The 27,087-nt window shown below is 36.5% G+C and overlaps 1 long non-coding RNA gene across 3 annotated transcripts in view; it reads left to right on the top strand.

Annotated features, from left to right (window-relative positions):
* Positions 1-20,856, top strand: part of LOC135740844 (uncharacterized) — a 128,178-nt gene extending 107,322 nt beyond the window's left edge. For 2 of the 3 annotated variants that reach the window (XR_010529272.2, XR_010529273.1), the window contains 2 exons: positions 11,757-11,845; positions 15,471-17,382. This is a non-coding gene — a long non-coding RNA (uncharacterized lncRNA). Of the gene's footprint in view, positions 1-11,756; positions 11,846-15,470; positions 17,383-20,060 lie in introns of those variants that run through there. The other variant, XR_010529274.1, reaches the window with a different exon arrangement.
* Positions 20,857-27,087: the final 6,231 nt, after the last annotated feature.

Raw genomic sequence — 27,087 nt, 5'->3', positions numbered from 1 at the left:
GGGTTCCCCGTCAATATAACAGGAAGTGTACAAACACTTCTCTTAACCCCATGCACATTTTTTATTATACCTAATAACTTCTCAGCAGGTTCAATGTTTCCTCCTCAAGTTGTTCATCTGGGTTTCACTGGGAAACAAAATTAAATAAAGTTTACTGTCAAAGTTAAAATGTGATCTGAAATCCTAGTTTTATTGAACTTTTCGGGGACGCAATTTCCTGCAAATGCTCAAGTAAAAGAGGCTAGAAAAATGTTGCTTATGTTTTATTCAAAAATATTTTTCTATTTTTTCCAGATATTTTAAATCAACTTTGATGTTTTTTAATCTCTTCTGTGTCAACATTTGTATCACTGCTTGCCAGATTATTGTAAAGTTTGCATCCCTTTTCAGCCTAAGTAGGATAAGCTTGGAGTGGCCTGTCACCGTGGAAACTGCCAGAACAATTCAGTTGAAGTTTGAAGAGGTCAGCTTGCAGGGTCAACAACCCCAGCCTCTGCCTGTGCCAACTTCTGTTGAGCCTGGGACATTTTGGGGGAGAGCTAGCTCAACCTAACTCTGGGTGGTAGGCAATTCTAAGAGTGATATAAATTTTTTGAGTCAGTTTGCGGCCCAGGCTCTCCAGGTGGCCTGTGAAATCGATTTTAACCCCCTGACCCTGTCTTGGAGATGCACGGTTGACAACCTGGGTGAGAATGTAGCTGTGCCTGACAGATCTGCAGTTCTGAGAGTAAAGAGGGTTTGAGAGGGGGTGAGTGGGTTGAGTAAGACCCATCTCATCAGCTAAGGGCTTGTGTTTAGGAAGTGGCCATTAAAGTTTTATTAAAAGTTGGAATGGTTTGCATCAATTAGCAAAGTAGATAAATGTGTTCAGCAGCCTTACAAAATTCATTAACTGAGAAGCAATGGTAATACATTTTGCCACCGGTCTAAAAGTACAAGTTAAAATGCAAAATATTAGAAATCACTTTTGGTGATTTTCATCAACTTTGTGTTTGCAGCGATACCATTCACTGTTAAAAAAATGTTAAAAATGATATCTAGCTGTCACTGGGGTTCTCCCTTTCAAAAAGTACACATTTACACCTAAAGAGTGCATATTAGTACCCAGTGGCATAGTGCAGGGTATACACAGGTATACAGAGTATACCCACCTCTTTATTAGAGGACATTGGGTATACCCATATTATTTAGAATAAATATTAATTTAATACTTATCCTTATGCTGAGAGGTCAATCAGCAGTGACATTACTAGTTCATTTTGGAGTGAACTGTTTGCCAGTAACTTACTGTAGATTTAAATTTATGTTATTTACTGGCAACAGTTTGTAAAAAGTTAAATGAATATTAAACATTAACAAGTCTTTATCTTTACAAAATAAACATATAAAATAAAAGCCTCATGCAAAGCATTCTGGAAACCAGAAATCCTCCAGAAAACCTTTTTATTTTTTTCCTTCAGATTTTGGTTATGTAAATAACATACATTTAAATCTACAGTAAGTAACCGGGAAACAGCATTGGGTCAAAAAGGGAGGAGCCCAGCAGCTGGGTTACAGTTAACCCCCAAAAATATTTGTATTTGACCCTATAATAGCCAACATTTTGGGTTAAACAACCCAGCATGGGTTAAATTACAATCCAGTGAGCTGGGCTCATCCCTTTTTGACCAATGGCCAGTTTAAAAATAACAGCATTTTTTTGTGTGTAACAAATAAATACATATCTGTACCTAAATGGTACTTATTAGTACCTTTTGAAAAACGTAATGCTCTTTGTTCTCCAAAGTCAAAAGCTTTTAAAAGAACCATATTTTCAAACTGATCTCATGAGTTGGCAAATTTGTATAAATTCGAAAAAGGTAAATCGTACAAAACATAATTATTGAAATACAAATGCCTTTGTGTAACAGAAATTTTTTCTGTTAATAAAGGTTCTTTATAGACTTTTACAGTTCGATAAAGAAGCTTTTAGGAACTTTTACTGTTTAGGAGTGAAATAACTCAATGTAAAGTAACTAAACAAATGAAAGGCCAGGGGCCTGATGTATAAACATCGTGTACGCACAAAATGGGCATAGAAATATGTGTACGCACACTTTAAGGATGGAATTCATGCAAAGTTTTATACATAAGGCACCATATCACCACCGTTTATGATCTTAGAGGTAATTGATTTGCAATTTCAAGAGAGTTTCTCTTATGAAATAATCCTTTGTAAGTTTTAACCTTTTTAAATTTTTAAACATGACATACCATAAAACGGGATTAGATATCAGTGAACATCTCTAGTTTTGTGATATAAAATTGTTGTACTGGGCAAAGTTCTTCTCAATTGAAATATACTTTAGTGAGTTGAAACTTTAGTGTTAGTGTAAATACAGTTTTTAGGTTGAACAAGAGCATAACATAATTCCTTGCAATACAACATATAGCATATATTTAATAGGCCACATTTCTCCGATTTATATCTTGACAAAGGATTCCTGCCTACTCACTTTCACCAAGGCCAAACTACATGTGGCCCTAAAAATCTGAGTCAACCTGCTTGGTGATTTGACATGATTTCAATCGGTCACAGGGGAGATGGCACGATCACCTGTGACTCACCACACATATCAGAGCCCAGGTTCTTCTCTCAGCAACCGATTCCATCTGTCACATTTAACAGACTGGGGCTGTCTGGTGGGCACTCAGCGATCGAGTGAGTAGTGTGGCAAGCGCGTGCCAGATTGTTGCTGATTGTATTTGATTGCATTTGAGTGCAGCTTTGACAACGGGTCTAAGAGCTGGTATCATCCCACTCTTGTCACATCAACGTAAAAAAAAGGGAAACACTGCACAGAAACGTTGGACCCCCTTGGTAAGTCTTGGGGGAAAACTATTCTGCTACTTGGAGTAGATAATACTACTAGAAAGCTAAGCAGCATGTGATTGTTGGTGTGGTTATGACAGAGGTGAAGCGTGATATACTCATAGCTTGGGTGCAGAACATCTTGTGTGAACTCTTTACTCCTGTCAGGAGTTCAAGCTGTTATTACAGCGTCAGGGAACTCGTTCAGGTCTGAAACGGTTGACAGAATGTTTGCCAGCTGTGTGAATATGTAGGTTTGCTTACCTCATCATAATGTCACCTTTGCCGCTGTTGCTGTACCTATGAGTAAAACCTACATGGCATTTATCTGTACATTTTGAGGGTAAATGTTGGATGGTGTTATAGGATGTGTTGGTTAAAAGATAGTGGAACAGTTGAAATATGCATTTTCTTTTTATCATTTCAATAGTTGTTTCTGTTAAAAACATTAAAGAGCAACTATGGTCCGATTCACGATTTTACGTTTTCTTTTGGTGTGAAAGTGTGGATTAGTTTGTGTTAACGATATGGAAAAGGTATACAACCCAAAGTAAATGATGACGCAAGTAAATCTCTTTTTTTGGACTAAAACAAATACACGGATTGTAGGCAACAGTTTACTACCTTGGCCTGTTGAAGTAGACAAGACCGACATTATCATAATTCCTCCCACTTGGATGCACAGCCTGTAAATTAACTCCTGTCAGCATTGCATTGTAACCGAATCTTTCAAACATGGTAAGGAGCGTCACATTTCCCGCTGACGTCAGAGGTATTCAGGCCAATCACAGTGCTTTTCAGATCGATGAGTTTTGTACAAAATCAATGGGTTTGAGGAAAGCAATATCTGGAGCTACAAAAAATTTACGGTATGTGAAAAATAATGTAACCATAAACCATGCAAACACATTGTATTATGCTAAATACAGAAAATAAAGTTTTTAGCAATTAAATAGGTGCTTTTTAAGACTTTTATATTCATATTCACAATCAAATTCATAATGATTCATCTTACCCCTGATAAACAGTAAGGTAAAGATATATACTGTATATCTCCAGAACACATGTATATCTTTGAAGTCAATTTTTTAAGAGATTAATTTCAAGGTAGAGTTGCATCTACAAGAGTTGACTGAATGGTTTAAAGTGGTCTCTATATGATAATTGTTGAAGAGAACGCTAAAAATAAGAGGCATTTTTGACATCAGTCGAAAAGTTGTTTCAGAGACGGGGCGAAATTTTATATTTTAATGAAAGAATTCATAGACAAACATTTCACCCCAAATACAATAAAACCAGGAATGTGTTTTACAAAAGTAAAACATTTAAAAAAGTAAAAAATCTAAATTCTGCTGGGTTATTTTTAATCCAATGTTGAGTAAATATTGGACAGAACACATGTTGGTTAATAAATAAACCTATGTTGGGTTGTTTTTATTGCAATGCTGGGTTAGTTCATATATAACTCAACATGTGTTCTGTTCAATATTTATCCAGCATTGGGTTAAAAATAATGCAGCGTAATTAGAGTATATGGAGTATATTGATGTCCTATTAAAGTAAAATAACCACTTTGACGACTTCTTCTATGGTCGACTTGTGTTTGCATGTGGTCAAGATTGCTCTAATCTTACATTGGCACAATTTTCTTATTTTTGGCTTAAAAAGTAAAAAAAAAATCACCTAATATTTTATGCAATACAACTTTGTTAGGTATGAATGTAAAAAACTATTATTTTGCACAAAAAGATGAGACAATAACGTGTCTTTTGATACTTTAGCTGGTGTGCTATGTTGATCTAACCCTGAGACTTAGCCAGCATTAGCACACATGTCAGTTTGGGGCTAGTTGTCTTAATGACTTTGGGGCAAGCCGTCACATGCTTTTCACACTTAAAAATAGTTAACCCCGGGTTATTCTAAATCCTGGGTTATCTGTTCCAGGTTTCACACTTTTCGTACTTAACCAGAGGTTTAGAGATAACCCTGGGTATTCATAATCTGACGTTTCACACTGTGCATTCCTAAACCCTTAGGTCAGGTGTCTGAAACCTTGTCTGCAACCCTGAACACCTTATTAGCTGCTTCAGCTAGGTTTAATTGTGGACATAACATTCTAACCCTGCTTCATTTTACCCTGTGTGCGTTTGGCACTGCAATGCAGAGTTAACCCCACAAAAGCAGGGATAGCAGGGTTTCATAATCCTGGATTAATTTCAGGGATAACCCCGCTTCTAAATTACAAGTATGAAATTATCCTTAAAGGGATAGTTCACTTTAAAATTAAAATTCTGTCATCATTTACATGTTGTTCTAAACCTGTATGAATTTCTTTTTTCTGATGAACAGAAAAGAAGATATTTTGAGAAATGATGGTAAACACACAGCAGTAAGTGACCATAGACTTTCATAGTAGGAAAAAAAATATGTTGGAAGTATTGTGATAAATGACTAAGAAAATATTGTGATAGATGATGGTAAGCACACAGTTGATGGTACCCCAGTAAATTCCATCATTTTTTGATTCCTACGATGGAAGTCTATGGTCACTTACTGCTTTGTGTTTACCATCATTTCTTAAAATATCTTATTTTGTGTTCATCAGAAAAAAGAAATTCATACAGGTTTAGAAAAACATGAGGATGAGTAAATTATGACAAAATTTTAATTTTAAAGTGAACTATCCCTTTAACCTAGGGCAAGGGTGTCCAACCCTGTTCCTGGAGGGCTACCATCCTTTCTGTTAAAATTTTAATTACACTAAGATTTTCAATAAAAGATAGGATGTCTATTACAGATAGTCGGACAGATAGTTTTAACAATACTCTTTGTTAGCAAAGTTTATGAGACAGCGCATGATTGCCACAATAATTTAAATGTTGCTGTTTGCCTTATTGGTCTGCTAAGGGGTCTGTTGTGTATGTGTTAGCATGATGATTAATGGGTATTTTTGGCAAGTTGGCATTACTCATCAGTGCCATGGCAGTTTTGTTTCAAAAGTGCTGGTGTTAGAGAAAGAGGGATTTTAGCCCATCAGCAGTGTGTGATGTCAGCATACAGGACAACAAAAGACAAGTCCAAATCCATGGTGTTTGCAGCATTACAGGGGCCCAGGCTGGGCTGAACACAGGCCCTCTTTTCACAGGGACAAACATACCAGAGAACACACATGTACACACACACACACACACACACACACACACACACACACACACACACACACACACACACGCATTTCAACAACCTCTCCAACAATCTGCCTTCCAAGGCTGTATGTATTTTAAACTGAATAGTTATATCATTAGTTTTTAGGTAAAATGGTTAAAAGCAAAGTAAATGTGCAGAAAAAAAAGCAAATATGTACAATATAAATATAGGTTACACTTTATCTTAAGGCATCACAGTGCTGTTGAATTGGGATAATAAATTTAAGTACAGAGTAGGGGAGAGCAGGGCACAACCTAACGCTTTTTCACTTTGGCTCTATTATTTAAACAATATTTAAATTAGATTAATATTTTTTACACAATCAACAAACATCTCTACTACAAATAAACACTTGAAGTTTGGTGTGGGACCTACATTACAGTTATCGTACAATTACCCCGGATTTCCACCGACTGCGGAGCAGCTGCAGATCAGCTCCGCTGCGTTACGGCTCCGCACTCCGCCGTCCGTCAATACCCACCAGATCCGTATTTGTTGCAGAGCGGCTGCGTGCTGAAGTGACGAGGACCCATGAGGTCTCGCAAATTCACGTGAAGATCGCGCGATACCTAGTTCTGTCTCTGCCCATTATTTCGTTGAATTATGACGTTTTTACAAATCAGCCCAGATCACAACACGAGAACTCACGTAGACAGAGCAGTACATCATATCCATCCAAAATTCAAAAAATAAGAAGGCTGCTAAAACATTTATTTATGCTATATCTTTAATGTATTTATTTGAAACTCCCACTGGCTCTGTTCTTGTCTATTATTTGTTGTTTCTGTATTAATGACTTTATTTGTGTGTGTTTGTAATGTTTGTATTGCAAATATTTAATTTAAAAAAACACGAGTTCTCGCGTATTCAGGTATGATCACGCGATAAAGTCATGGCTCCGCCCTGCGGAGCTGTCCGGGATCCGTCAAAAATAGAAGCTCTGCGTATTTGTGCCGGAGGGCTGCGGATGGCCGGAGCTGTGACGGATTCGGAGCGCAGTCAGTGGAAATACACACATTGACTTGAATGGAAACCGATTGACTCCGCCGCTGTTCCGCAACGGATCCGCAGCCGTTCCGCAGTCGGTGGAAATCCGGGGTTACACCAAAAGTGACAGAAGTGCAAACATTGCAACTTACCCCATAGGTGGGGTTCATTTTAACAAACAGAGGGTTTGTTGTAACACCTGCTAGAAAATTTTGTTTAAACACAAATAATTTAATAAAATTCTGTGTATATACTTAAGGTGTATATTGTTTATATACAGTATCTACCAATAATAGATAGACATCCACACTTTCATCCATCCATGACGCTTCATCTAACCATTCTTGTATTATGCATCAATGCATATAAATATATATTTTTGAAAGGGATGCACAATTAAGACAAAAAAATCATAAGTGTCAGTTATTTTCCCTTATGTTGTATTAACATTTATCATTTTTATGAATAGTATTAACATTGTTTTCATTTTATTATCATTGTATACCTGAGCCTTAATCGTAACATTGTTACAAATAACCTTGCTGTGTAAAAAGGTTTCTAATCCCAGCTATCAGTTACAAGTAGCTGCTGGCATGTTTCAAAATGGTGTTAGGTAACAAGACGGTGATTACAATAAAACGTACACACCCAACTCAGAAATTGAAAAAAAAACATAATATGAAAAATAAAATTAATTCCATGCAAAGATGTTCAATATCTTAACCAAAACACATTTATTTGTTATGCCAGAGTTTGACAAAATAAATGTATTCTAAGAAAAATAAAATAAAACACAGTTTCAGTAAGTAATATAAAAACAGGGTTTTCTCTCAATATATAGAGATGTAGAAACTGTTATGTCAAGTGCTATTTATTACTTTTTTGTATGTGCATGTTAAAACGTTAAAAGAATTAGCTAATTCAAATGACATTCACACACCTTTGTTTATGGATGTAACAAACCAAACCCTCTTGTGTTTTTACTTGCAAATCAGGATTACACACTGAACGATAATTTTCAATGAAGAAAAGCAGAAATATTATGCTACCAGACCAGTGTTTTTCCAAATCTTTGTTGTGCATATTAGGGAAATGAAATAATTCAGTATGAGCAATGGAATCCACCATAAAAGTGTTTTTCATCTTTTTGTGAAGAAAAAGCTTCATATAACAAGGAGATACCAATAGAATCATCTTTGCAATATTTTTATGTTGATTAAAAATGATATTCAGGCTCATAGTGGCGTGTACTGTATGTATGTCAAAACATTGACATTTAACAACCTCAATGACCGAGAGACCTACCCAGACCTGATCAACTCGCAGTGTTTACCGGTTACATCTCATTCCTTTTTGTTTTTTTCTAAGCTGTTAAAAACAAGAGATGGCCACTGTAGGAGCGGCAGGGTTGTGCTCTTTCCTCTCATGTCACTTGTAAAGGGCTTAACCCTACTTGGACGTGTTTATTTGCATCTCTCAATAAGTTTCTCCCATTCACAATGGCCAAAACGTGCTACTGTAGCCCGACAAAGCCAGAAAACACAGTCAGCGATGGCATGAACTGACTCTGAAGGCCGGGTATTGTGGATGTTGCCAGGGTCTAACAAGCCCTCTTTATGATGGGAGAAATTATGATGGCAATGTTGAGCAGTATGTGAGATTGCTGGTGGCAAACAAGATAAGTTGAGTAATTGTCACTTACTGTAACAGCGGCTCCCATTCATTAAGAGCCCGTGTCTAATAAACTACTGGAGGAAAGAAGACCAGCTGTACTCCACAGTTTCGCACAAGGCAGCTCTTTCACCACCCTAAACTTTCTCAAAAGGCAAAACTGTCTATGAGGCGCTCTGTGATTCAACAAGCCCAAACAGAGATTCCGATAGAGTTTTGTCTTGGGGAGCAAACAAGGCCCTCCTTTTGACTACATTGTGAAAAATAGGGTGTTTCGAGAGAGACAACAAAAATTGATATAGCTTCTATTAGACTAGTTCCAGTTAAGTAAACTGAAAAACAATTCAATGGCTGACATGATAGTTTACTTGATACTTGTACTAATATATCTCTATTATAGTGTTATTGTTGATCGTTAAACATATAGTTTGAATCTTATGAAATCTGTTTAAAATATAAGCTTATATTCCATGTTCCATTACAATAATTAGCTTATACACAGTAACCAGAGATAAAGTTTAACCCATAAATAAAAGCTCTCTAATTCTCATTTACAGTTGAGTAAGTTCCTCAGATGGTTCATGAAACATTCCTGTCCTAAGACATGTCTATCCTGACACTTGAATGCATTTTTAGGGTGATGGCAGAGGAAAACCTTTCGATTTAGGATGTCTTTGACGGATCATGGTGGGCTATTGTGACTCCCTCTCAGCTCCCTGATGGAGGGCTTGGAATGTGGCAAGTCCATGTGAACTATTTCTTTTCTTTTCCCTATGCTGTTTCACTTTAAGGAAAAGTAACTTTTCCTCACTTTTAAGACGTGTATTGACCCTGCCCACAGATAAATGATTGCCTAGAAACAATGTCATGTAAAATGGGCATCTTGGAAAGCCCTTGCAATGTCACATGTAGAATTTAAATTTCAATCATCTGCATCTGTGGCTATGCAGTTAACAGTCAAACATATGAAGAGACGTGGGTTTATATTTGCAGAGCTGGATAATTTTTTTGGTCACTCAAACAGAACTCCCATAAGGATATTTGCGTGTTATTAACTGAGCTCATGGTAGTTTAGCACAGACCAATTAAGACTCGTGGTTTGCTTATCCAGTTGTTATGTTTCTCCAAGCACTATTGTGACTGCGGTCATACATCCCATTGTTTTCTAATAATTAATGATACTTTGGTTTGCTTTGGACTATACTGGGATATAAGTTTAAGACAGCTCTGAGAATGGGAGCGATATACCGTAAACCACAACTCAAACACGAAGACTCTCGTGACAAATGAGAAACTTCAGAAGGTCACTTGTAAAGTCAACAGAAGCGTTGTCCCGCTGGCAGCCTCAGTTACACTCCTGGATCAATCCAGTAAGCCTGTGAGAAATACAAGAAAAGTGCAGGAGGATAGAAGAACAGAAGTTTAAAGGAAAGTCAAATTATTAAAGGAATAGTTCGTTAAAAAATAAAAAAGTAGCTCATAGTTTAATAACCTTAATGCTATCCTTAATATAAATGTCTTCAGTTCTTCAGCCAAACTAATTAAGAATGTTAAATATTAACCTGGTTCTTCATTGCCTTTTATCCTAACCCATTCATTATCAGAAATTGAAGCAAAACGATATGTTGCATTTGACTGTAAACACATCTAGATATAAAATTGCAGAATGGCAGAGGAACTTAAGACGTTCATTGATTCTCGCGTGCCTCATATGACGATTAGTCACGAGAACCAATGATTGTACAGACGTGGAGCTGGCATGCTGCCGATGTATCGATCATTAAATACACTTAAAGAACAAATTGATTTAAACTGTAATACAGTTTCCTTTAATGGTGCTATCTTGAAGAGTTTTAGCCTCGTAAGACTTTGTTTCCATGGGTATGTTGTACAGTGACTCTTGTAATTCACGTGAGTTTGAAATGCTGTTGTTACCGGAAGCTAGATATAGTCTATGATGTTTAAAAATAAAATATGGATATTTTTCTTACAATATCCCATCGATTACCCACAAAATACCTTTATAACCTATTATAGCCATGTGGATTACCTTTGTTAAGAATGGATGCATTTTCAAATGCTTTTTAAAAGTCAGAAGTTGTTACTTGATCCCGTTATTCTTCCATTATAAGCTTGGAAAAGCAAGGACATTTACTAAATAACTCCAAATGTGTTCATCTGAAAGATAATGGACATGTATATCTTGGATTGCTTAAGGATGAGAACATCATTGTGTAATATTGATATTTGGCTGGAGTATTGCTTTAAGGTCAGAAAATTATGGGGTAACTTTCACTTTTGGGTGAAGTATTCCTTTAAATCCAGGGGGAGGTGGGATTGACTGATCCTGTCACATATTTGTGAGGGACTCTGTACGCAGTGGACTAGCCTCTGTCCAAGGGTCTTTGTTCTGGCGGGGAGGAAAACAGTGGGATCCTACAAGTAAAGGAAACACACGCCTCCTACTACAGCAACAGCAGGAGGAGAATGAAAGCACATTACATGCTTGAAAATCAGCCCACTGCCATTATTTCAGTTTTCAAACCACTACCAAGACACTCTCGGTTTCAAAACACATACTGCTAGCTGTGAATTGGGCGTCATCATAGATTTCCCAAATGCACCTGTGATTTTGGTTCTCTGCATTGTTTCGGATTTTGTTGAGTGTCACATAATGCAGCAGTTGATATCAATTCCACATGTATACAGACGTGTGTGCCACAAGCCTGGTAGGAAAACTTGTTTACCCAAGCACAGAGTAGAAAAACTTGTTAGCTGCTCAATTGCCAGAAAACCTTTTCATAAACTGCAGCAGGCATGCAAATATGCAATAACAGATTCCAAACCACAGTAGACACGCCTCAAGTCTGTAGTGAACAATTACAGAAATATCTCAGACAAGTTTAATAACAGTAGATGTTTGATTTTTCCCTCCTCTCTCTCTCTCTCTCTCTCTCTCTCTCTCTCTCTCTCTCTCTCTCTCTCTCTCTCTCTCTCTCTCTCTCTCTCTCTCTCTCTCTCTCACTGTTTTTCTGTCTAGGTTTTTTCTTCCAAGCATGGCGGTGATAATTGGATTGTGTGGACACCTGTATGAGTGCAGTATATCCAGAGGATTAAAGGATGTGATGGGTGAGTCAACTCAAATTATTGTCACGTTAACCCGTGCAACTGGCAGCCACAGCCCCCTACTATTTACTAAAACAAGGTCCCAGAACCTCTCCAACGTCCAAAAACAACATATCAGCACAACTGCCACAAATATGCACGTGCTCATTAAAAACCTAAATGATAAATTTGTGGTTTTTAACTGGTTTTGGTTCAGAACCCACAATTTATATTAGTCATCAACACTAAAAACACCTTAAAAATAAAGGTTCTTCACATCTATGCCATGGAAGAACCATTTTGGTTCCTCAAAAACCCTTTCAGTCAAAGAACCATTCATACCTTTTTATAATTTAATGAACTAAAAATGGTTTTTCGATGGCATTGTGAGCACCTTTATTTTTAATTTTTAAAAATGTACAAAAGTAAACTGTTTATACTACAAAAGTAAACAAAATGTCATTTAAGTTTACATAATGGACTACATAGGATATAAGTTATGAAAATGCTATAATTATCATGCTATGTCATGTTTTCACAAAGTGTAATGACATGCCTGTATAAAAGATTAATTTTAATGGTTTGACATTCTCATAATAATCTCATAATTCACATCACAAAACAAACAAACTTTGTGTACACTCTTTTAATAAAGGTTTTCATGATGCCATAGAAGAACCAATTTTGGGCGGATGGTTCCATAAAGAACCTTTAACATTCAAAGAACTTTTCTGTTTCACAAACAGTTCTTTGTACTGGTAAAAAGGTATGAAAAATTGTTCTTCTAAGAACCTTTGACTGTTTTTACTATGGCGTCACTGTGAAAAACCATTTAAGCACCTATATTTTTACGAGTGTATTGCGTAAACCATTTATATTGCTGCAATATTAACAACAAAAGAAAGCAAAGTTTGTTTTCTCCATTTCTAAAGTTATTACACTTTTACTTTTACTGAGTTTATTTTGCTATCCTAACTTAATAAAAGTAAAGTTTATGTGTTTGTTTTATGATTAATTTGATTAAATATCGTTTAATAACATTTTTCTATACTGTCCAAAATCCTATCAGAACAGACCTGTGAATGATTTTTGGGTCCCACTGGTTAAGATAAGAAGTTGCTTTAGACAGGGCTATTGATGGCCTTTTAAGAACGTCTAAAGAAAATATTGTATCATATGATCTTTTAATACATCGACCCTTACACAAATGTTGGACCCTGCTGCCAGCAGCTCTTGTATAAGCCGAAATTTGTAAACAGAGCATGGAGTGTGCAGGTGGGGGTGTGTGGAGGTGCTGAAAGACGAGACGGCAATAGTGAAACTCAAGCTGGTCGTTGGCGTAGAGGGGAGGGGGTTGTTTGACCACCGGGATGAGCGATGAGCCGACGATCCCATCAGAAAGAACTGCCACGGCAACTGCGTGGATTCACTAGGTGTCGTCTAGGCAGGTAATTCATCAGCCCGTGCAGGGCTGGGCCTCTGAAAACTTCCCATGGTCACTTCTGAGTGCGAATACGTAATGAGCTAGAGGGCTCCACATTTGCCATGGCTGATTAGATGAGAACAATGAGCCCAAACAGAGCTGGAAGCCCTCACAATGGGGACTGGAAAGCCTTGAGGCATTGCCTCCATATTTCTAGAAGAGGCACTTTGTCGCCAAACTTCAGAAAGTGTGTATAAAGCCTAAGTGTGCAAGTCTTTCATTAAAATCCTTTCACCTAGACATAACATATATATCAGTTATATATCACAATAAATATAGTAAAAAGTATTAAAACTTTCCAGGCAATTGGTTGCTAGGGTGTTCAGTGCTCATTGGCCTACTTCTAAAGTCTCCACCCCCAGTTCTCAATGATATTTTGTTTCTGGATATGTTTAGAGTCTCTCTATCAATGAAACTGCAATGAAATCTTCCCTGGTTTGTTGTCCATTTGTAAAATTTTCGATTACTTCAAATAACATTTACCGATCCAATAGATATCGATAGTTTTGCTTTGTACTCCTTGTTAAAAATTATTATGTTTTGAAATCCTAATAGTGCAGAGCATACAAACTGCAAATCTGTTGTCATTGTCACCAAATTCAAATAATCACATAGTATGAGATATTATGTTTCATCTGATCTGAGGGGGGTTTTCCCCCCATTTTGATTGCTTGGATATAATCTGCCCTGATCATCATGTGTTTTTATACAATTGACCAATGTTCGATAGTGTGAGAAATTGCTTTCTCTAGTTTAGACTTTACTACTTCATCTTGGTTTGATTCAAAAAGTGAACAGCAGCAGTTATGCTAACCTTAGCAAACACTCCTAATTTCAACTTTCAACTTAAAAGGGTAGTTCACCCAAAAATTTAAAATTCTGTCATCATTTACTCATCTCATGTTGTTACAAACCTGTATGAATTTCATTGTTCTGATGAACACAAAGGAAATATTTTGAGAATTTTTGAAACCAAACCATTTGTGGACCCCATTTACTTCCATAGTATTCTTTTATCCTATTATGGAAGTAAATGAGGTACACAAGCTGTTTGGTTACAAACATTCCTCAAAATATCTTCCTTCGTGTTCATCAGAACAAAGAAATTTATGTGGGTTTGTAACAACATTAGAGTGATGACAGAATTGTCATTTTTGGGTGAACTATCCCTTTAAGAGAAATACTTTTAAAATGGTTATTTGTGTGCAGTATTAACATTACTGTTTATAGCCACATTACAATTACCAGTCCTTTTCTAACCGACCAAAAAATGTGATAATCTTAAATAAGCTATTAGTTGGCCTGGAAAAGAAATTAACTTCATTAGAGTCTTTTGTTTGACAGAGAGGAACTGGCTTCAGTCTCTGTAGAAAGCTATCTCTTTGAACACGCTCTACAAAATGAGTTTCTGTATCAGTTGGATGGCGTTTCGCTGTCTACTTTAAAAATAGAGCTGATGGGAGGGAAGTCCCTGGAATATTTGTTGGAAGAGGGGAACAAATCCACAATCCACTGACTATTCTTCCTTTCTGGTCACATGCTCTTCCTGTTCATCATTATTTTTCCAATTACTTAACGGTATTTACATATTATTTTAAAGTAGCATGGCAGATACACGCGGCCCGGTGCTGAAATAATCGCGCTTAATTGTATTTCATAAATCATATTGGGAACCCCTTCAGAATAAGCTCCCTGTAACAAAATGATAAAATGGCCAATTATGAGAAAATTCAAGGGTGCTTAATTTACTAAACGTACTCCATAGAGGGTCTTTGAGCACAGCGGGCTGAACGCTGTTCCTTTAGCAAATACAATGGCTTTACATTATATTACAAAAACTACATAGTTAATATATTAAATTACAAAAACTACATAGTTAATTTAAGTTAATATAATACAATTTTGTAGTTTTTCAGTGCAAAAAGATCAGTTTCTGCATGTCAGTCTGAACATACAGTATATTGTACATCTAAACGTCACATTTACACATTAAACTATTAGACACTATTAAACAACTGACCAACTGACCTCATTAGCAACAATAGAGCTACAAGTAGTATTTGCAGCCTTAACTATGGTCTTTTAAATGCAAATAACTTGAGTGATAGTGAGAGATAGCACATCCATCACTCTCAGAGCTGATCAGATTTCTAATCATTGTTTTAGGTGTTGCAGGTTCTGTCCAAACCTGTGGTTCATGTGCACCTTGAATGCTTCAGCTGAATTCTCTTGATTTGTCATCTACTTGAGGGCCAGACCTGCATCCTGCATCAACTTTGACCTCAAGAGGAATGCAAGTGTTAAAGTGATTTTACATATAGAATATACTTAGTGTCAAGTAAGTATATAAAAGTATATACCGTTTAATTTGACTATAATCTATTTATCAAGACGATTACATTTTTGATAATACCATATATTCTATGTTATATACTATGTATATATTTCATTTTCTGTGATTTTTTTTGTCTTTTATGTAAAGCTGCTTTGAAACATTGGAACATTGTAAAAAAAAGTGCTATATAAATACATTTGACTTGATTCATTTTGTCCAGTGTGACTCATTTTACCAAACGGATTTGAGGAGCTCAGTTGCAAAAGCCACTAAATGCCACCTTTGTCAAAGATAAAATAATGATATTAACCTTATGATCTGGGCACATATTATATGTTCATACATTTACTTTAAATCTGCTTAATCCCTGCCAGTCATAAATACTGTTTTGTTGGCAGAATCTGCTAAATGCCACATATATTTTTTGCAAAAAAAAAGATGAATTGGATGAACGATGGCGCACGGAACGACCGTGGATCACATTTAAACTTGTGTACCTTGTCACTACTAGGACCAGAATACAACCCGAATGTCGCAGTCACAAGGATCACAGCACCCCTTATTGTCTGATTCAGTTTCTTCATTTTTACTTGATTGCTGACTTTCATTATTTGCAATGTTTCTAGTTGCATTTTTAGTAATTTTGCAACTGTGAACTATGTCTTGTCCAAAGAAGTGGATTTTCTTTTTAAAAGTGCAGGTTTTTGCACTTAGAGGGTTTTGCAGCGAAAAACAAAGTTAAATTTGTTCAATACCAGTGAAATGACTAAATTAACATTTGTAAAATTAAACATTTCTATTATTGACTAATAACCTTTTCATTGCCATTAAAGTGAAATTACTGAACATCTGCATCTGAACTCCATCTGAAGCGCATCTAAAGTACTATTCACATGGGATTTGTATTATCTGGGGACCTCATGTGATTTAGAGTTTTTGTTGTAAACGGCCGCGTTGCAAAGCGCTGCGTTGAGCGTCAGTGGATTCTATTTAGAAACGGTTCTACGATGTTGCGGCTGACAGCTCTACCTAAACTTAGAGATCTCAAGTAATGACAGTTCTGCACATTTTTAATATTAACCATCAAACATGGACGAGGACAGACTGATTGACGTGTAAATTTAGAAATATATAATAAATCCCTCATTTTTCACAAGTAAAAGCCATAAAAAGCGGAGGGATATGTATGTACGCTTCTTAGCTGCAGTGCGAGAGGCGCAGAAACATAGAAAAACGAAATAAAAAAGGCACACAGGTAACACAAGCCTTTATAAATGATATATGACCCCACCAATTCCTGGCCAAATTACAGAGATGCCAATTCGCGCGGGACTAATATTATCAGAGGACCTCGGTGTTCGGCGAAATATGGTAGGTAATTGCGGGGGAAATTTTTACTTTACAAATTACAGCCATGGCAGATTCGCACGGGATTAAGATCACAGACAACCTCTGCAATTATTACAAATCACTAGAGGTCACCAGGTAATACTTATCCTGTGCGAATAGGGTTTAAGTTTTGCATCTGAACTCCTCATTTCATTTGTTTTATGTAGTGTAGGTTTTTAAAGCAAGATAACTGATGGTCTTCAAAAACTATCTTTATAATATTTTTGAATCCACAAAGTCTTGTTATACATCAATAAAACATACAAATTAAAATGTTTAAAGACTGCTTTTTGTCATTTTGTTTTCAGAAAATGAATGCACTTTTTCTTTATTTAATAAAGAAAAGGAGATGTTTTTGTGATTGTTTTTATTTATTTCCAAAGACTAGTCATCTAAGTATGGCTTAACAACTCTTGTGTATGTTAAAGGTTTAAGTATGGAACTAAAATATCAATGATCAACCAACAGGAAAAAACATTACAGATACAGCAGTACAAACCCATTCCCATTTTTAAACATTTGTTTTCAAAAGTAAAATAATAATCTTTTAACGCAGATCTAGCTGTGTGATATGAGGTTACTGGGTGATGATGAATGGTTTTGTTAGAGTCAACATTTTCAGGGAACAACAATATTTGTCATATACCTGATATTTGTCATATACAATGAGAGAAGTCGTTGTTGCCAAGAAAACAGAAATTGTGACGAGCTTAGCAGAAACCGCCCTTTGAATTATATAATCACAGTTCTCTGTGCTCTCAAACAATTTATATTTTTTATATTTTGCTGCACAGTCCAAAAATAACTGGTTGGAAGAACTAGTTTTGGCTGAATGATTCTGTAAAAGAAAAAAGGTTATTTGATTATTAATAGAAATAAAAATAAATGGTTCTTTAAGAACTTTTAAAAACATGGCTATTTGGGGAACCAAAAATGGCATCGCTATGAAAACCCTCTAGACACTTTTATTTATAAGAGTGTAAACTTCAAATATACCGTTGAATATTGAACATATATATTTTAATGAATGGGAAAAAATAGGAAATAAATAAATGTATGGGTAAAATATTTTTGGAATCAATGTTCTTTTAATGTCATCTGTGTCCAATTAACTACATTGTATGTAAATGAATACAGTATCAGTATATGAGTCATAATTAATCTTAATGTAGAATGAACCATTAGAATACAACACAGTAAGTGAAAGTGTAACTGTAGAACGCATACAGTATCAGTGTAAGAGCCCTGCGGTGCTGAAACTTTGTCACGTTACCCACTCCCATTCTCTCTCTCTCTCTTCTCTCTCTCTCTCTATTTCTCTCTCTCTCTCGAAGCTCCGAGGCCAGCACTGTACTCTCTGCATTCACCACTCTCTTTGTTTAAACACACAGTTTTGTGACACGCTGGACTCCATCTGCTTCCACTGCTTCCTTGCTTTCCTTTTTTACCAGCAACATTCATATTTGTGCACATTCTGGCATTTGCGGTCACATTTCAAGTGCTATTTGCTAGAAAGGATATTAACTCACATAAATGAGAGTTTTTTTTTTTACTGAGAACTCAACATTTATGATAGAGGAACATCAAGGCCCTGACAAGGCAGCAAACCCAAACTCCGTCTCCTATCACGTCACATCCTACAGGTTCCCAGGTTAACACCAAATGTTATCAAAGCAAGTTGACCGAAAGGTCAGCGTTAGAGCAGCTCATGAAAACAAACAATTAATTTGGCAAGGAGGTGTAATGGGATGATCTCCCAGCAGAGCCGGATCCATTGTTCGACTGGAATTAACCGTGGCAGGTCATGTGTCACTAGCCGCTGACCTCGGTCCATTCACTAGCCCACACTTGCATTAGCCATGGCCCGGCGAGGGGTCAAACACAGTTACAAGCCAACCAAACACCCCTCCCAACACGTAAAACACACACTGCTGCCCACATTTTGATGGTACAGCTTCTGATGAACGCAGGCATGACATTACCGCAAAGGATATGTGGCAGCAGGTAGGCTGTGCGCTTCACGTTAAAATGAAAGATATAGCAATACGGAGTGAATCATCTTTCACATGTTTGATTTGACATATCCATCACAGGCCAGTCATCAGAATCACTTTATGTTGTCCGTATGTTACCATAATTGCTCCGTCTCAGTTCAACGTTGCTGACTTAATTTGATGCCAGTCACCCCAGGCGAGTTGGTTGGGTACATACAGTGAGAAGCAGTTACTCCGCCTGACAGATGTGCTGTGGTACATGTTGACAAACATCTGATCCTGTGGCCGTAGGCTAGAAATACTGCAGAAACGTGTTGCACGGATTACAGGCAGATATGCAAAACTGATATTCACGCTTATAATCCTGTTTTGCCTACACCTGTGATGTGACTGCTAGTATTTGTGTGCGTCTGTTATCTGGAACATTTCACGGGTATATCATCCATATTTAAACACAAGCAAACAACAGCTGTAAGTTGCTGTTTCTCCTTACCAGTCCTCCGTTGTGAGCGTCAGGAAGTCTCATTCTCGGTTAATTGATTGGGTGTTGAGTGGGTGGAAAAGGCAGTGCCAAAGCCCCAAAGCACAGAGCCTGAATTAAAACTTCAATCCCCCATGTAAGACTCAATTTCATCCGTGACCTGACATTATACAAATGAGAAGGGAGCAGATAGGTACCTCCTCATAGATGGAGCTTTCCCTGAGCTTTTGGGCTGTGGTGGGGGAAGGGAAATGAACCTGTTGTTCATCTTGTCTCTTTCAATGTGAGAACAGCAGAGAGAGCTTTAAAGGATCATTTGAAACACTTTCATTTTACAAAGAGTCAACAAGATAACAGTTAAACTATCATGGGCACAAAAGGGTTTGGTTGGCTCGCTTGTGTATTAAACAGGAAGGACAGGTAAAAACCTCAAACTCTATATATTTACAGATAGATAAACATCAAGAGGAACATTTTATGTATACTTTATGTTCACATTTGGTTTGATTGCTTGGTAAAAACAGAGTTTGATTTAATTCCCCTTCCTTCTTCCACAGATCCCGGCTGACACTGTATCACTGTAACCATGCCAAGAAAATTGTCGGGGACGAGACTCATATCGTGAAGGATCATTTTAAACTTCTACCATCTGGAAAGAGATACAGGGTCTTGATGAGCAGGTCAAATCGATTTAAACATTCATTTGTTCCCACCACAATCAAAGCTTTAAACAGAGAAAAATATTGTGAATTGCCACTGTGCTTTTATGTATTTATCTTTTATTTATTTTTTATGTGTTTTTAATGCATGCTGTATTATTATAAGGTATGTACTGACTTGCACGTTGTCCAAGACAAATTTCCCAGCGATGGGACTAATAAAGTATAAAGTAAAGTTAAGTAACATTAATGCGTTTGGTAGATGCTTTTATGCAAAGCACTTTTTTAATCAGTATGTGTGCTCCTTGCACTCTTAAAATGCTGGGTTGTTTCCACCTGTGATTGGAGAAAATATGGACAAACCCAACCACTGCTTTAAACCAACCTATGATGGATGGTTTCAACCCAAGCTTGGCTTAAAAAATGTAGATGTTCTAGGATAATTTAACCTAGCAGTTTGGAGTTGGCTATTTCATATGAATACATTCAAATTGTACAAAAAAACGTAGACATTAAAAAAAGAAACACACATTTTACACACACACTTGACTTTTAAATGTATGGTATTGACTTCCTCACCACTGAATATTGGTGTGAATTTTCTTGTTTGTGTATGAGTTTCTTTTGATTGTCCTCAATGTGAAAGGATGAATCTCAACATCATACAGGCAAATTCATGCAAATGCCAACCTTATTATGAAAAGTTTTTACTCAAAGTTTTTAACTGATACACTGTATATCAGATGTCAATATTTGGTGGTTTAAATACCCATGCAAAGTTTGTTTACATTTGTAAATAATTTTATTATATTCCATAGTTTAGTAAGTGCATATTTCAGAATTATCAAAATTCATAACGGACAAATGTCACGCCCATAACATTGTTTCTTCCTTATAAATGCACATACAAAATCTTTCTATAAAATAAATATCAAATGTTCCTTAAAGAGCCGTCCCTTTATCATTTGTTGGGTATTATTGCTTCTGATTTGATTTTCACATAATTCCTTCAAAGTATGTTGTCTCCTAAACTTGTCCTCTTTTGTCACATCCGTTGCGCATGCATGTTTCCATCATCTATCGAAAACTTGTCATGGGTTTAGGAAAATATGAACAAGATGGAGTGATATATTGGTAATAAATGCTTTCTCTGATAAATTAAGTTTTGACTGCAAGTGTTATCCATAACGCTGGTATTGCTTGTATACAGTCACTAGTGAACAGGGTTCAAATATGCAGAAGATGCTGAAAAGCAAATATTCTGAAGGACCTAGAGGATTTTTCTGAAGATCAGTATACAGTTTAATGGCTCAGGCCAAACAAGAAACCCATAAACAACTATCACAAAACAAACTGTCATTTATTGTCCAGGTGACATTGTGCAGTATTAAAGGAACAGTATGTACAGGCACGGATTAACGCACGGGCCTACTGGGCACTTGCCCAGGGCACTGGGCCAGCAGGGGGCCCTATCAAATTTACTGTGTCTGTTATTTTCAAATAAATATTTTAATTCTAATTTTATGTTCTGTAAAATTGTGTTAAATATTGAAGAATAATGTAGGTTTTTTTGCAGTTGCAAAGTATTAACTAGTAAATAAATCAAATAAATAATTTTAATCTATTGCTGCGCTGTTGAGAGAGACATCTAGAGGCGAGTGAAAAGCATTGCGTTATATAAAAGTCACGCGCAGAAGATGGTTACTCAAAAACCAAAACAAAAATGAGTTTAAAACCACAACCAAGTTGATCAGTCATAAAAAAGCACAAAAGGACAGCTTTTCCTCACCCTGCCAGTCAGCAACTGTGAAGGAGAACGTTCATTTTCTCTAATGGCAAGAGTAAAAAACGAACAAATGTGTCAAGGACGTATAAATTCACTGTCTTTAGGGGCTGGACACAAAAAGCTTTTACGCCCGCGGCTAGCGTATGTTTTCAACGGATTCCAATGGAAACTCGGCGTTTTTCAAATAAGCAAGCAGCTAGCGGGTTTTGTCCGCGCTGAAAACCGGCGCTCTGTGTTTATTCCGCACTGAGCGCTGAGAGTTCAAAAATATTCAACTTTGAGTGAAATCTCCGCTCGTCAATGTCAGTTCTCACACGGCCGTCCAATTACAGCGGAGGAGGGGCGGGACATTACCACAGCAACCAACCGGCTTACAGCTGAAGTATCACAAGCTACCAAAGCGCTCGGCTGAAAAACAGCTGGCATTCGGCGTCCTCAAGGCGTTTTCAGCCGCGTTTAAAAGTTTTGTTGTTTCCAGCCCCTAAATGCCTTTGGTGAACGACTGTTACACATGAAATGTAATGAAATGTCTGCTAAATGTAGAAATGTAAAATATTTATGGTCAGAATCTTTTTGATTGAGTATGTTGTACAGTATGTTGTATGTTGACAGATACAGGTAAGAAATAAATAAACCAATTTGTGGTGTGAAAGTACAGAATATTGTGTGCATTCTCTCCCCGTGTATTAGTGCCATTGTTAATCCTGTAAAATGGGGCATACAGGCAGAGGCGAACCGACACTTGAGCCCTGTGCATACAGGTGCAACGCTGTTGCCCAAAAAATTGGTAAAGGGGGCCTTTGAGACATCCGTGCCCAGGGCACATCATCGCCATAATCCGTCCCTGAGTATGTAAGAAATTTATATCAATTAATCATAAAATGCCCCTGATATGTCACTAGACAATAAAAAATCAGTTTCATTTCACATACTTATATCACTGACAACATTCGTCCGGCCAGGATATTGACATTTAAAAAGTGGAGTTGCAGCCCTCAACTAATGTTTATGTTGTCATTTTGTGTATTGGCCACCAGTTGTGTGATTGCAGTACCAGATTTAGCCACAAGTTTTATGATTGCAATACCAGTCATGGCCACAATCCTACATACTGTTCCTTTAAGTATCAGGTGTATGTAAACTTTTGAACTGGGTTATTTTTTAGAAAATCAGTTATTATTCTGCGTTGCAAACTTTCTGTAAACATTTCTTAAGTATAATAACTTGTTCAGGGCAGGACTAAATAAAAAAACCTTTGTTTTCAGAAATCCTATTTTTTCCAATATTTGAGCATTTTTTTTTCCGATTCTGGTAAAAATTTTTTTTAACCTTTTTAACAGGTCCTGATATGTCCCATTATGGTACAGATGTGTACCTTTGAGGCAAGCCTGTAACCACAATTGAGATTGAGGGCCCTATAATACCCTATGTTACAATGGGCGATGCAAGTTATTTTTGCAAAACTTTTTTTAACCATATTTGTAAATTATTCTTATAAAAACTGTTTGAGATTACAGAAATCATTGCTTATTTTACTTATTACTCCATTACTGAAATAAAGATTTTTTAAAGAGAACCAAAGCTTTAATTACAAAAATACCCATTTCAATAAATAAAACACAACACAATTTTTTTAACATCAATCTTAAACTGGTAGTCTTCATTTCTCCGCTTACAAACCCCATCATGTAAATAGGGAATCGCCTTGGCGCGAGTGCAACTGGCTTTTGAAGGGGATGGGAGATGAGACTCTCATTAGTTTATTGCATGTTATTGCATGTTTTCTTTGGTTAACTAGCAAAAGTGGATTTGGACATGCTTTAACTGCACTTGCGCTGTACGCTTTAGACCATGCGCTAAGATTGTTAAAATAGACCCCTGTGGGAGACATATCCCCCCAATAATCAGAAACGGCAAAATTGTTTCCCACAATATTTGACGTAGACTGCGCCTAAAATGGTCGCTTTTGCCACCAAAAATATTAATTTGCGAGTGCTATTTTTGCCAAGGTCACCATTGGCAACAATGGCAATTCATTTTAATGTTTGCATGCTATACATTTTAATATGCGTTTTCTGAACACAGCAAAAGCCTTTTAAATAATTTGTTGTGTTAGTGTAATAAAATAAGATGCAGCACGTGAAGTTTCAAAAAGTCAAGGGCTCGGCATATCTGGATAGAAGTTCTTCGTTTGGGGTAAAGTGTCAAAATATGGATGTGTAAAGTGGAAATCAGTACAATACATAAAAATATAACACAATAACATTAAACAATTATATTTATGGTAAAAGCATTCCCAAAATTGCCCCATAATTCTGTCTAAGGCAGTGTGCACACTAAAGCCTTGATGCCCGCGTATGTTATTGATTGTTTTCAGTGGAAGCGCAGCACTTAAAAAAAAGGCAGCAGCTGGCGAGTTTTGACCGATCTAAGCGCCGGCTCTTTAATTTTTTTTTTTTCAAATACAACAGCCAATAGCAAGTCTTTTAATATTTTGTTTTAGAAGTAGTTCTGTTTATGAAAATTTGCAGTTTGGTTGTAATATGATAGTAGTATATATATATATATACAGTGCACAGCATAAATGAGTACACCCCCTTTGAAAATTAAGATTTTTCTATATTTGTTAGTAAATATGAGACCAATTTGCTGTATTTTTACACACCAGTTTCATAAAACATTTATGTTTCTTAACATAAGAGTGAAAGTCACTTACCACCTTAAAGATACAAAAAATAACACATTTAAATCAAATGAGGTGATGCAAAAATGAGTACACCCTACAAAAAATTCTTTAAAAAAGCCATCTAATATTTTGTATGGCCTCCATTCTTTTTAAAAAAAAACTGCACAAATTCTTCTAGACATGAATAAAGAAGTTGACAACATACAGTTACATCTTTAATTCTCCATTCTTGAACAATGACCTCTTTCAGATCCTGGATGGAAAATTACGTTCTGCTTGTCTTTTTAGAACTCCCCATACCTCAACCTGGGGAATCACTTTTACCCTGTGCTTCTTCTAAAATGAATTAGTGACCTTAGATGTGTGTTTTGGGTCACAATCATGTTAAAAGTTTGCCTGGTGACCAACGGCACAGAGTGATGGTAGCATCTTCTCTTTAAGTATTTCACATTAAATCTGTGTATTCGTGATGGCGTCTATAAAATTCAACTCTCCGACACCTGCAGCACTCATGCAAGCCCACAGAAGAGCACTGCCACCATCATGCTTTACTTTTGGTACTATGCATTTTTCATTGTACTCCTCACCCTTGCCACACCATACAGTTTGGAACACCTCAGAGCCATAAAGATTCATCTTTATCTCATTACTCCAAAGTATAGAGAGCTAGAGACCCAATAGTCTTTACCTTTCTCAATATGAGCTCAAGCAAAAGGCTTTTTGTACAATGTCTTTACCAGTGGCTTCCTCTATGAATGACAGCCATGCATGCCTCTCTTTTGCACTATACCTCCGTCGTATAATGTCACAGGAAACAACCCAGCTTGACTTTCTAATGATTTAGCCAACTGTGCTGAACTTGCATGATAATTTTTTTCAACATCCCTTATCACAGAACACTCTTAACGAGGTGTTTACTTCAGTAAACGTCATGGAGATCGCAGAGAGCTTCCCACAAGTCCATCCTTTTTAAATTTTTGGATACTTTTCGTGACAGTATTCAAACTTATTAGCAATGCTTAACTAATTATCTTGAAACCTTGACCATTTTATTTCTCATGTCTTGAGACATTTCTTTACCATGTGGTGCTATTCTGTCACCATTACATGGGAGTGGATTTTCTCTCTTAAATACCACTCTCAATTGCCAGTTATCCTGTGGCCACCTGTGTGATGTTTAATTTTATTCATCATTTCCTAGTGAATTCCTGTTAATTACACTTTATTTAATTTTTTTGCTAACATATTCATCAGGGTGTACTTATTTTTGCATCACCCCATTTGATTTAAATTAGTTATTTTTTGTATCCTAAAGATGGTCAGTGACTTTTACTCTTTTGGTAATAAAAAAGAAATGTTTAATAAAACAGTTTTGTAAAAAAGAAAGCAAATTGGTCTCATATTTACTTACAAAAGTAGAAAAATCTTAATTTTCAAAGGGGGTGTACTCATTTATGCTGTGCACTGTATATATATATATATATATATATATATATATATATATATATATATATATATATATTGCGATCAAAAGTTCAATTTACATAAAGTTCTTGGGAAGACATATAGAGCAACAGTACAGAAGTCTTAAAAGCTGACAAGCGTGACAAAAGAAAAAACCTATTTGTTATCCAGTAAATTATTTGATTGAAATAAAAACTATTGTGATAACAACACATCACCATGCAGCAATGCTTGCCTAAAATGGATGACATCTGACTGAAAAGTGTCACTATAAGGCCCTGGAGGAGCCACTGGAAGCCGATTCATGGATCCTTTCATTGCTGTGATGACTAAGCATATTCTTATAGCCTCCGTGGGATAGGACGATGCGAACAGTACAGACTTCATTAGAGCCCACACAGGATGACTGTCTGGTCTTGACTGAAGAATTGTTCAGCTCTTTAAAACTGTCTTTACAGTTCGCTGCTGTGAGGGGAAAGAGTCATATCATTGCCAGTTCTGGATCAGATTTTTTTGTTTGTTTTTGAAACAGTAATGCTTTTGCCTGATAGTAATGAATGCTTTTTTATCTTTTCAGTGCTGGACACTTTAACAGTGTGGATTGTTTGCTTATAACTGTCATTATAATAAAGTCTTTGTCATAATAAATTAATATTTTAAATCTAATAATGTGTGGTTAAACCTGTGATTTCACTGAAATTAGCATTGTGTCCTTTTCCCGATAAATCAATTGATTAGAGAATAGCATGTCACAGAAATCTTTGTGGTCGCTAGATGATATCTGGTCTGCAGAAAAGTACTTGCCTTCTGGCGTGGCCATACAAACTGTATGAATGGAGGACGTCTGGACTCAGATCCAGTCATTTGAACTCAAAATAGACAACAGATATGCCATCCAGTAACTCTTTCTTGCACCAAAGACTACAATATATATTGCAAAAAAAGATACTTCTAATTTTTATCATGAATCTTAATCTGTTTTCAAATGA

This window comes from Paramisgurnus dabryanus, chromosome 24 (assembly GCF_030506205.2).
Source record: "Paramisgurnus dabryanus chromosome 24, PD_genome_1.1, whole genome shotgun sequence".
In the NCBI taxonomy this organism is placed as follows: domain Eukaryota; kingdom Metazoa; phylum Chordata; class Actinopteri; order Cypriniformes; family Cobitidae; genus Paramisgurnus; species Paramisgurnus dabryanus.
Note: the sequence above shows the minus strand (reverse complement) of the source record. Positions and strands in the feature narration are given on the sequence as shown.